The 12,475-nt window shown below is 46.6% G+C and overlaps 1 long non-coding RNA gene across 1 annotated transcript in view; it reads right to left on the bottom strand.

Annotated features, from left to right (window-relative positions):
• Window positions 1-1,286: 1,286 nt before the first annotated feature.
• Window positions 1,287-12,475, bottom strand: part of LOC138521038 (uncharacterized) — a 40,073-nt gene continuing 28,884 nt past the window's right edge. The window contains exons 2-3 of the long non-coding RNA XR_011282923.1: window positions 2,067-2,145; window positions 1,287-1,474 (exon numbers count right to left, since the gene is read on the bottom strand). This is a non-coding gene — a long non-coding RNA (uncharacterized lncRNA). The remainder of the gene's footprint in view (window positions 1,475-2,066; window positions 2,146-12,475) is intronic.

Raw genomic sequence — 12,475 nt, forward strand, 5'->3', positions numbered from 1 at the left:
TCAATGTAGAGGCTTGCAGGGATTAGGGTATCATGGAGGAGTAATCATTTTCATTTACACCTTAGCCACAAACAGATGGGTATGAAGTCAAAGTGGTCTGCAAAGTAGAATGCTTTCTTACAGCATTATTGGTCATTCTATATGCCTAGAGCTACGGAATGAGGAGAAAGAGTGCTGTACATTTGATGCATGGTTACAAGAGGTAAAAACACTGGTTGCAGCTCGTTAGAATCTTGTGGCTGGTGCGAAGGACAGGGATGGGGTAGGAGGAGGACATAATGGAGGAGCATGGGGGCTGTTAGAAAGGATGTGATGGCATTGGGGTAATGTAGGGAGAGAGTAGTGAGTAGCGGCAACGGGAAATGTAGATGCATGGCAGAGCAGGGGACTGGGAACAGAAAGGAAGAGGGCTGGGCACTAGCATCCTAAGTGCAGAATACAAGATAACATGGCCACCACTGACCAAACACAAAGAGACAGGGTCACTTTCAACCGGGCCAGTAGTGATGAAAAAAAGAAATGACCAGGTGACCAATGACCATATACAAAATGGAGAGATGGTTAATTTGAGCTTAGATTACAAGGGCTCTGAACTAACAACTGTAGAACTGATTCAGGTCGTTTAGCCTAAGTGCCCTTTAACCTTTGAAGAAAGGAACAAGAGAGAGAAGGCATAGGAATTGTGTGTCAATTTTTCTAATAATAATATCATATGTAAGTGTCCCAAGAGTAAGACTAAGAAGAAGGAGGAAAAAGCCAAGACCCGCCACTTGTAAAGGGAAACCTCCTCGTTCTACACTCCCTTCTTTGCCTAGGCTAATTATCTCAGCAGCTAATTTATTTTTCGAGATTGAACTGGCACTCTCCCCAGCCTGTACATTCGATCTATCGAATGTACAGGCTCTCATTGACTGTGGTACCACAGGCAAATTCATGGATACAAGTTTTGGGCAATTACATAAGATTCTATTGATACAAAATCGAAAATCTGAGGCATTCCAAGTGGTAGATGAAAATGGTTTAACATCTTCTTTAATCATGCATTACACTCGGGCAATACCCCTAGTTTGTTAATACTGGCATAATCAGATGTTAATTTATAGTTCCAATAAGGCACCCCATTTTCAACTGATACTGGGAATACTATTCTTGGGGATTGGTAAAGACAAAGAATTCTATTCCAATTTAGTTACTGCAATAATCATTGCCCACTACAAACTGACACAGGGCCAGAGAAATCTGAGGAGTTGTCGCTATAAAGAATGACCAAGACCATTCATTGGGAGAGCTCTTTAATCTCAAGGAAACAGAGAGACTTCCTCCAGATACATCTTATGATTGTCAAATATGTCTAAAACCAGGAGTGAACATTCTGGTCGAAAGGCTCTTACCCCACTTGAAGACAAAAAAAATCTGGCTAAAGGTTTCAAAAGGCCTTCTATATCCTTAGCGTTGACATCCATCTTCATCAAACCTATGGAGAAGGGGACCAAATTAAAATGATTAATCAAGTGTAGGGATGTGTAATCTATTCCTAGTTGGATTTAAAGGGAGCATATCATTTGATTAGAATGAATGCAATGGAAGAATGGAAGGTGGCTTTCAAGAGGAATTTTAAGCCCTGTAATGCCCTGGAGTGCTTCCAAATATGTACAAATGAGATCCTTTAAGGCATTCTACAATCAGAGGCTATCCTGTTCTACTCAGGAATATTGGAACACTTTCCACATGTACAGCAATGTCTACAGGACCTACAACTGCAGCATTGGTTATTTACTACATTTAGCAAATGCACATTTCAACACATCTCTGTAAACTATTGGGCATATATTTTATCTCTGAATGGAAAATCAGTGGATACTTCCATGATGACGTGTATATTATGTTGTTATCTAGACATTTGTCAAAGTCCTGCAATGATTACTGGAAATGACTAATATATACAGATGTTTTATCACCCATTATTTATGAGTCACTACCTACTGACACACCTGTTGAAGAAAGGAAATTAATTTGAGTTGTCAACAGTCACACACGGCCTGTGAAAGATTGCATAATTATCTTACTATACTCATTCTGACTGATCCCAATGCTCATCTTCCTTTTGTTGTTGAAGCAAATTCCTCAGGGACAGCATCAGGATAACTTGGAGCACACAGAGAGGGAAGAAGAGACATTACAATCATGAGTACAGAATCCTGCCCCCCGCACCTGCATAAAGAAAGCAGTATATAAGTCTCTTTCAGTCTCAAATGCAATAAGATCATTTTTAAGGCACCATGGAAATGAAGTAACACTATATGTGGACCAATTCATTCAAGCCACAATTGAAGGAGAGGCACAGCTCACCTCACTGATGAGGCCCTACAAGGCTGAAACACGTGTATGGGGTTGCTGTTGGTACTCTTGTTCAGAAGGGAATTGCCATAGCATTTCGGTGCTGGACTGCCCATGTGGGTGGGACAAAGACTGATATGCAAATGGATATTTCACATCTGTGAAAGGTACAGTGAGCTAAAGTGTGGCTGCGGACTCTTCAGTGGGTACCTTCCCAAGAACAGGTCAATGGGCCGTGCTCGTACTCGCAGAGGGGCGTCTATGGACTATTTTTTGATTGTTTAAGGGACTTCGGTTTTGTCACCCTAAATTTCCTAGGGCCATCCAGACCTGGACCCCTTGCTCACTGTGCTCAGAGAGGCACAGCTCCACCTCACTGATGTGGCCCAATAAGGCTGAAATATGTGTATGGGGTTGCTGTTGGTACTCTTGTTCAGAAGGGAATTGCCATAGCATTTCAGTGCTAGACTGCCCATGTGGGCGGGACAAAGACTGATATGCAAATGGATATTTCCCATCTGTGAAAGGTACAGTGAGCTAAAGTGTGGCTGCGGACTCTCGAGTGGATACCTTCCCGAAGAACAGGTAATGGGCCGTGTTCGTTCTCACAGAGGGGCTCCTATGGACTATTTTTTTTCTCCACAATTGAAGGAATATTGGCATTTGGAGGGGAATTGTAGGGCTGAGAGTGAGTGAAAGAAGACCACGGAAAACCTCTAGAGTTTCACTGAAATTTTTCAACTTTGGTGTTCGAGAAACATGTAGAGTCAAGGAAACTGCTGCCAAATATGCTGTCAAAAGGGTGCATTTGATTAAAAGCATCTTGGTGGATAGCGCGTGGATAGTGCGTGGAGAGGGCATGCCACCCTCGATCCACCAGCACCCACTCTCAGTCTCTATGAGGAGGAACCAAAAGTCAACAGTCTGCCAAAATATTAGATTAGATCAGGACAGGCAAGAAGCACCATAGAGTCACAGATACACATCTTAAATTGGAAGTATTGCGAGAATACTTTGAAAGAAAGAGAGGAAAACTGGGAGAAAAAAATATTCTTAAAATGGAAGATGTTCACCTTCGCTCAAATAGCACATCCTTACCTGGAGTCTCTGACCGGAGAAGAAAAAAAAGCTGATCGGGCGTACTTGTTCCCCTCCTCACCCTCCCTCGCACTTCCGTTTGTACACTTGCACGAACCTGAATGTTTGTTTGTCCTGTCTCCCCCTTTGTCTTCCCTCCCTAGCGTGGTTGCGCCTGAAACACTTCACTCACTTGAACTAGGAGAAATGCTGCCAGGCCTAGTACGCTAATTATTTATTTTTTGTTAGATCATTCGGAAACTTCTAGGCCTAAGAATGACTATTGTACTGTACTACTTTCCCTTGCTCCCTTCCCGCCTTGAAGCGCTTTGAAGCACTTCACCTGTGTATAAGCGCTTTACAAATAAACAATAAATAAATATTACCACATGTGGTAATATGACATTCCAAATTGAGTCTAACTGCAGGTTCAAATCATTCAAACCTTTCCAAACACGCTATATAGTAAATTTGATTCTTCCCAGCTAGTTTGATATCTCTTGTTCCTAGTTTCAAACTGGTAAGTCCACCTGGAGTCAAAAGCATTAGAAGAAATGGTAATGGTACACAGGCTTGCCTTTTAATAAAATCACAGCTAAGATATCCTTCTGACCCTGACAGTTTATCTTTACAATGTAAAGCTTCATAGTTGTAACCAGAACAACAGCTACTAAAAAAGGCTGGCACTTCCCCATGACTGAGTGGTCTCAACAGGGAAGCAATTCATGTTGGCAGAAATGCAACGTGAACGTCTTCTGACTGGAGACAATCAGTATCATGATGATAGTGGCCCCTGTACTTGGAATGGCGCTCCCCCTCTACATCCCGGCTGCGTACATGAATTACAACCACACGCCCATCGTCAAAACATTTGGTAGCTTTATATTTCACTGCTCTATTCTGAGCAGAGGTCGAAGTGGGCGGGAGCGGTCGGGAGCGGTGCTCCTGTACTTTTATTTTAAAAAGAAACCGTTCCGGAACGGTTTAGTTTTAAAATAAATGTGTAGAAAGAAGTTGAAGCTTGCACTTCAGTGCACTGCACTGAAAATTCCCTTAAATAATAAATGTGTTTGTTTGGGGGTTTCGACTGTGTGTGGGAGGGGTGCAGCGATAGGGTTTGTGGAGAGTGGGGCAGACCGGCAGGGAACATAGCTCCACTACTTCTTTTCGTACACTTCGACCACTGATTCTGAGGCCCTTTGCTCTTTCTGCTCTTTCACAGGGATCTTTTTTTATCACTGGAGAGCCGAAGGACTGGAAATGCATGCTTCGCAGGTCTGTCTTTGGAATGATTGTTGCTGTGTGCCTTTCTAGTGTGGGCACCAGCACAATTTGTATACTCCATGCTTGTTCACGGCCTAGAGGAAAGACTTCGAAATCCCAAGCCTGGCTGTATCATCTAGCTATGTTAGCAGGACCTTTCTTACAGTGATTAAGATGTGAAATATGGATGACTTTGGATTCACCCAAGGTCAAAGTCAATTTCCTAGACAGTGACCCTATCTAGAGAACTATCTAGAGTGTACTAATGAGTCCGATATGTTTTCATGTTTGGTGCAGGGCTATCTCTGGTGGTATGCCAACACATTTGACCCGTGATAATCTGTAGCAATTCAACACCGAACTGCATTACTTTATCTAGGATTTTTCCACAGAATGACGCCACAACGAATGGCTGATGGTATGCACACACATCCCCTAAGGAGGCATCACTGCTCACAAACTAAAAGCTGCGTCACTTTAAACGTGCATTTGATGGCTAACGGCAGACCTCTCCAAAAGTCGTTCAATAATTCCAGACATGTTTTAGCGTTCTTTCAACTCTTTGAAGTTGAAGGTAGGGTTTATGTTATGCAGCCTTAATGATAAAACCAGGGAAATCTCCTATTGGAATGCCTATTAAGAAACCTGTTCTCCACTATAATGTATTGGCAACCCTGCTGCCGCCCCAACCACAATCATTTACCTGTGTTGTACTGTATTCATTCTTTCAATTCCGACTACTATATTTTGATTCTGTGAGAAGATGCGTGCTCTTGGGGACGCAAGTTAACTGAAACCCCAGAAAATATAATTGCCTTAAACTATACCAGATCAATGCATTTTTGTTGTTGACATATACAGGTGGGTTTTCAGAGCGGTAGGCAAGGGTCCCCAAATGGGCCCCTGCATATCTTCTGCCGCTCCTGCGGAAGTGGATTGATGGGGATAACAAAACATTTATCTGGAACTGAGGCTGTGCAGGGGAGCGGATCGGGACATATTAGCAGAGCACACTGGGCCTCATAGGGCAGGAATAGCACAACCTTTTCTCACACTCTTTCCAGTGTGGGTCAACAGAGACTAGGGGCCCGATTCTGAGCTCATGATAAAAAGAGTGTGGAAAGCTGACATTCTCCTCTCCAGTATCCAGCACAACCATTCTGAAGTGGGTGGAAGTATTGGAGGGGAGAGGTCCAGCAGCACAAAATATCTTGTTGTGCGGGAAACATCTACTCTAGTGGCATTGCGGACATTTCTTAAAAGACTGCCTGGTTCTCTCTAGCCTTGACTATTGCAATAGCCTCCTCCTGAATCTACCTTCTTCCACTCTGCGACCCCTCCAGCTAATCCGGAATAGGGCAGCAAGACTTATCCTTGGCCTTAAGCCCAGGAACTGCATCGCTCCTGCCCTAAAAAGTCTTCAATGGCTCCCGGTTGCTGCACAGATTCAATTAAAATCCCTCTGCATCATCCACAAGGCTGTCTGGGCCCGGGGACCACACTATCTTCAACTTTATCTTACTCTCCCACTCGACCACTACGTTCCTCTGGAACCAACTCTTTGTGTGTAAAGCGATTTGCTAAACAGAGGGTAGGTGGTCAATCTCTTTCCTCAGCTGGCTCCCTCATATGGAACAGCCTCCCCCTGACTCTGCGCCTTGAGCAGGACTTTCTTAAATTCCGGAAGCTCCTCAAGACTTTCCTCTTTACCTCCTCCTTCCCTTCTTCTCTCCTCTGCTAATCCCACAGTTGTAGTGATTGGTGTTTGTTACCCTAATGCATCCTCGGGGCGCCTGACCTCCCACACCCAATCAGCCCAGCTCCTGTCTACCCTCAGCACTTGCTTTGGCACTCCCTCCGCCCTGGAGGTTTGCACTTACTCCTAACATGGCTCCTGGCCAAGTAGCACTCAACAACCATAGCACTTCATCTGTGGCTCACCCATGAGCTCGGACTCCCCAGCACTTACCCCCTCTACCCTCTTCCTTTCTGCACTTGCACGTTCTTAATACTAAGGCATAGTAAGTCTGTTCTTTCATTTGTTTCCACCACTGTTCTTATTAAATATTGTGTTCTGTATTGTATTTCAATCCCTTGTTCCCTCCCCTTGCACTGCGAGCGGTTTGAAACAGTATTTCACTTGCTGTATAAGCGCCTAACAAGCAAACAATAAATAAATAAACAGCCTCTACCTTGGAATACTGGAACACCTGCTGAGGAAACTGCAACATATCAAAAACACGGCAGCCAGACTCCTCCTTAAACTATCACGAGGGGACCACATCACCCCAGCGCTAAAAATGCTACACTGGCTGCCAATCAAACAACAAATCATGTTCAAAATGATGTGCATAATGCACAGAGCAATCCATGGCCAAGGAGGAGAATTCCCACAAAAGAAAATAACCATCTACTAACCAACAAGAACATTCAGATCAAGCAACAACATCTGCCTGGAACCAAAACCATACACAAGAAAAAAACTTGGGAGATCCTCATTCTCCCACCTGGCAGCAAAAACTTGGAACACCATTCCGAAAGAAATACACAATACAAAGGACCACCTAAAATTCAGGAAACTACTCAAAACCTGGCCCTTCACCTCAGAACCAGACGGAATCAACTAACAGACACCAATGGAAAAAGAACGCGCCACAAACGCACGTGGCAAGAAGTAGCTGGGGAGGGAGGAGGTCCAGTATTCACCCTGTCCCACGCCAAACCCCTATGCTAGGCAAAGCCCAAGGGACAGGGACCGTAGTTGGAGCTGAAGGAGCATTAATCATTAACTAGCACCCAACAGGACAGGGAATGCTTAGGACTTGAAGGTAAGGGACCGCGCCCTGGGAGCTCAAGAACGCAATGGCAGGAAGACCCAACTGACAACCAAAAAGCAACCCAAAACGTAGTGCTCTCAACCTGGGGAGGCCCTCACCACCTTCACACCCACAGATCACTAGATAGTCACAGAGGCATGCCACTGCCTCGCGCAAAACCAGACTAATGAACCACCAAGTAATGCTCCAGCAGACAGCAAGAGCAGAGACACCTAACAAAGATGTCCCAAACAACGAGATAACCCCACTAACCCACTTGCTAAAAACCTCAATTCTCTGCTTACACCGCTTCACGCCGTAAACAAACACAACCACTTTCTTGCACAGCAAACAGCATGCACTTCACTACACTGCAACAACAAAACAAACCACACATTATCTATCACAACAGCCTGTGGGAGCCTGCTGATCCGTAAACTGCACCCATGCTCAGCTTTGTTAAACGGACTGAAGCTGCCAACAGGACATCTCAAATCTCGCTCTACCTTTATCCCGCTACACCCTACTAACCCTCCCCTACCCTCTTACTTATTCAGATCCGCAAGAGCGCCTGGGGACCACTCCGGTGGTGTTAGTGCACGGTATAAATATCTTTTAACATTAACATGTAACTATATTTATGTTGCCTTTGCCCTTAACACCAGTAAAATAAAAAGCCAAGTCACAATAAGGAAACATGCCCTCCCCATGGAAGAACACTCATGTTGGCTTTCCCCTTAATGTGAGTACAACCTTCCATGCCACAGTAAGACCTAGCCAGGCCAGCCCCACTGTAGTATTCGACCCACTCCCACTCCAACCTCACCATCACATAAAAACACTCAAGTTGGCTTTCCTTTGCGCAAAAACAGCAGTAAAACATGCCATGCTCTTGTCAAAAAATTGTCATGCTTCAATATCCCTCCGCAGGCCCCAGTGTGCATACACACAGATACGCACAGAGATATAGACACATTCAGACAGATTCACCCACCAGTCATGCACCCACACAGCTGATCTGTCATTCACAGGAGCACACATAACGTTTAGACTGTGCGCTCATTAACACGTGCAGTCACACCCATGTACACCATTCACAGTGCATTCATTCATAGGTGTGCACTTTCAGACACCTCCTAGCATACAAACATACACCCACTTACACCCTCCCTTGCATCTATGCATACATGCATCCATACATGCATGTATACATACAATCCCTGCATGCACAGAAATACACCTTTTTAAGTAAATGGTAATTATTGAAAGCATGGGCCATGTAAAGGCTGAGCCAGCAGTTAAGCCTTTAACTGCAACATGGGGGTTGCAGGGTCTACTGATGGCAGGCTTTTGTCCTCTGCCTCTACCTTCACTTAATTACCTGTTTTCTCACCTTGGAAAGCGTTGTATTTGCATACAAAGCTCTCCGAGGTGATGAAATGTGACAGGTTCTAGCAGTCTGAGCCCTGGGCTGGGCGTAATGACAGAGTGTTGCCTGATGCATCAAAGTGGGGCGGGGGGCTTTAGCCCTCCCAAGCCCATGCCTGGCGCTGCCCTAGACTGTAAACATTTGCAAACCCAAGAAAATATTATACTTGTTTCGTATTTTAAGGGCTAGGCCATTGCGAAATGGAAATTATCTTCTTAGAGCCCATTGAGATACTTTGAGGAGTATGAAACCCAGGAATTTCGCTTCAGTGGTGTGGACAATATGCTTCTCCACTTTAGCGAACTGGCTGTGATTTTGTAAGCATACTAACACGTTTAACATGTTTCACGGGCTCTTTTCTTTGGCTGATCAAAAAACCAGAATATCATCAACGTAGATCACTGCAAATAGGTCCAGACATCCCCCTTTGTACCTTCTTTATGAAGTATTCAAATGCGGCAGGCGTGTTGCACAATACAAAAGGGATCACCTGATAGTCATACAGGGAAAATGTGTCCTAAACACGGTTTCCCCAGTTCGTCTCCAGGCCTTACACAGCTGATAAACCCCCCTCAGGCCTAACTTTGTGAAAATGATTAACCTCGAAGGAAAAATGCAAATAAATGTGCACTAAGGATCTTTATGGTAAATGCCATTGCAAGTTGAAATAATGTAGCCATGGAAAGTGTGTGCATTAGAAAAACAAGGCCTCAAATTAGTCGAGAAATGGAAACCATTTTGAATAGTGTGTATTCAAGCAGAATGGAGGTGAAAAGCTTTGCAAACAATGATGCACTTACTCACACGTTTGGAACTTCTGCACCAGCACTTTATTTAAAGGAACATCCACTACCAAAAGATATTGATAAAGACTGCTTTTCTACTGCCACTGTTAAGAACATTTTCTATGCTTAATTATACTTGTTGCTTGCAGCTGCAAAGTTATCTCACGTACACTTAGTTTTGACCTTGAGCATCTGGGATGACCTAGCTACATTTGCTAATGTACTTATTGTACTAGACCAGCCCTCCCCGGTGATCTCATGGAAATATTTCTGTTGCTGTATCGAAACTACTGGAATGATGAATGAAGAGAAATAATTGTAGGGGGGCAGGAGATAATGAAGGTGACGAAGGGTGAGCGCAGCGAGTGGAGGAGGCACCCCGATAACCGGGGCAGGGGCCTTCCTCCTTTACGCGCTCTTGCCCCTCCCCCCCAGGGGTAGGGGAGAGGGCGGCAAAGGAGCCAGAAGAAAGGGCGCCAAGAGCCCCGGAAAGCCCGCGAAGGGCAACAAAAGAAGGAGGCGGGGCTTGGAGCATAAATACAGCGGGCGCCCGGCTTAGGAGCACTTGCAGCTCTTCCAGCAGCCGGGCGCCCGCCAAGAGAGGAGGACTTCGTTTTCGTTCGTCGTGGGAGGAGAAGCCAGTAAGCAGAGCAGAGAGGCAGCCGGGATCTGCAGGTCACGGCCAGCGAAGGGAGGCCAAAAGGTTTACGCGGAAGAAAACCCCGGCAGCCGATCGGCGAGGCGGCAAGGAGCTGCAGGCCCACGGACAGCAAGGGCGGAGGAACGGCTTCCCTCGGAGGAGACGCAGCGGCGGATCGGCGCGGGACGAGAGAGGTCTAATCTTTGGCAGAGGAGCAACCCGGGGAAGCATGCGGTGAGCCAAGGCATCAGCTGAGCGCCGAGGGAAGAGGCGGCCGAAATAGCGCAGTTGGAAGAGCGTTAGACCGAAGAGCTAAAGGTCGGTAGTTCGATCCCGGGGATCGGCTGGGGATATTTGACTTAAAAAACACCGACAGCATCGGAAGGAAGGAACGTGGGGTGCGCACTCCTCAACCAGCCCAAAGAACGTTTAAAGAGCAGCGCTAAGGCAGAAGCCCGAGGAGCGGCACGAGTTGAGCAACAAGTAGTGTTCGTGTCGACAAACTTTTGCCAAAACTTTAGCAGGAAGGACAACAATTGCGAACACTGCCATTTCGCCACACCTTTTGGAACTAATTAGCTGTGCGGGCGGCATTTGAACGCAGTAAAGCAAGTAAGACATTGATTGAGAGGACATTGGTTAAGGGGAATCATGCAGATGCAAGGGAAAAACCAGGAGGACCAACAGAAGGATGACTTGGAGGCATTTTTGATGATGGCAAGGAGGGCTAGGGACAAATATGGCACCAGCTGGGTGCAGTTGATGGCAGCACAGGTGGGAGCTGAGGTTGCAGGGCGCAACCAGAGGTCCGAGTCACCGCTCTTGTTTCCACCTACACCCATCGAGGAGGCATGGGTGGAGGTGCACGCACAGGAGGGGGAAGAGCTGGACATCGCGGAGCTCGAGGAAGAGGAGGAGCCAGTCGTTAAAAGGAAAAGAGTGATGACCAAGAAAGTGAGGGACAGCCAGCAGCAAGCGTCTGCAGCTCAGAAGCGGAAAGCCAAGCCCAAAGGAAGGGGGAGGGCGCAGGAGGTTGAAGCCACTCCGGCACCTGTTCCTGCTGAGAATCCAAGGCCAGTGGGAGGTCCTCGCAGCACACCTGTAGCCACACCGGCGGTAGCAGCTGAGGTGCCAACCACCTTGGAGATGGTGAAAGGTATGTTCAGGGAGTGTATGGAAGCCTGGGAGACAGGTGTAAATGGTCAGTTACCTGTGAATAATAATGCTTTGAATCTAACAGGTAAAGGGACACAAGGGGGAAGTGGGGTCATGGAGCAGCTTGTCCCGGGGGGAATCAGCCTGGGGTAAGCGTGGGTCAACCAGTGGTGGGGGTGAACCCGTGGCAGGTGGCGACGCAGGGGGCAAACACCGCCTACACGCCGCAAATAGGGGGAACACCTTGGTGGGGAGCACAGGCTCCGCCACAGGTGCAGGGGCAAGAGCCGGCCAGCAATAACACAATATACGGGAGGCCCATGCCGGGGTTTGCACCGGCCAGAGTGGCGATTAATGCATTGGCTTGGCACATCCCGCTGGCATACAAAGAGCGGGTATGGAGGAAGGAGTTCATGGATATTATGGAGTTGTTGGGGATGGTTCCATCGGGGCAAGGTTTCAGTGAACCCACCGAGAGGGAAAAGGAGAAGAGGGAGAGGCCTAAAGTAGAGCTCAATATCCACACCTGGTTGAGGGCGTTCAGGGTCTATGCCACCATTATGTTAGAAAAATACCCACAAGATGGCGTGGCATTGTTGGCATACGAACAGTATATTCATGAGCAGTACTTGAAGCATGGGGGAGATGCATGGAGTAATTATGATAAGGGTTTTAGACTCAAAATGCAGGTATGGCCAGCAATGACTTGGGATGAGTTAGATGTGGGGGGGCGCATAGACACGAAAATGGTCCCAGCCAGGCCAGTAGATGAGAGTGTTGCAACCGAGAGATCGGCCCTGAGCAGGGGCAGGGGGTCCTACTCGAAGGGGAAGGGGTCCTTTCGTGGGAACTCCTCTTGGAACAACCGGGCCAACTACCAAGGGGATTTGCCAGAATGGTGGTTGTTTGCAGAGGGGAGGTGCACCTATGGAAATGCATGTAGATTCAAGCACTCAAAAGCTGCAAGCGCAGG

Source organism: Ambystoma mexicanum, chromosome 1q, assembly GCF_040938575.1.
Source record: "Ambystoma mexicanum isolate Mex_15411 chromosome 1q, UKY_AmexF1_1, whole genome shotgun sequence".
Taxonomy (NCBI): Eukaryota; Metazoa; Chordata; class Amphibia; order Caudata; family Ambystomatidae; genus Ambystoma; species Ambystoma mexicanum.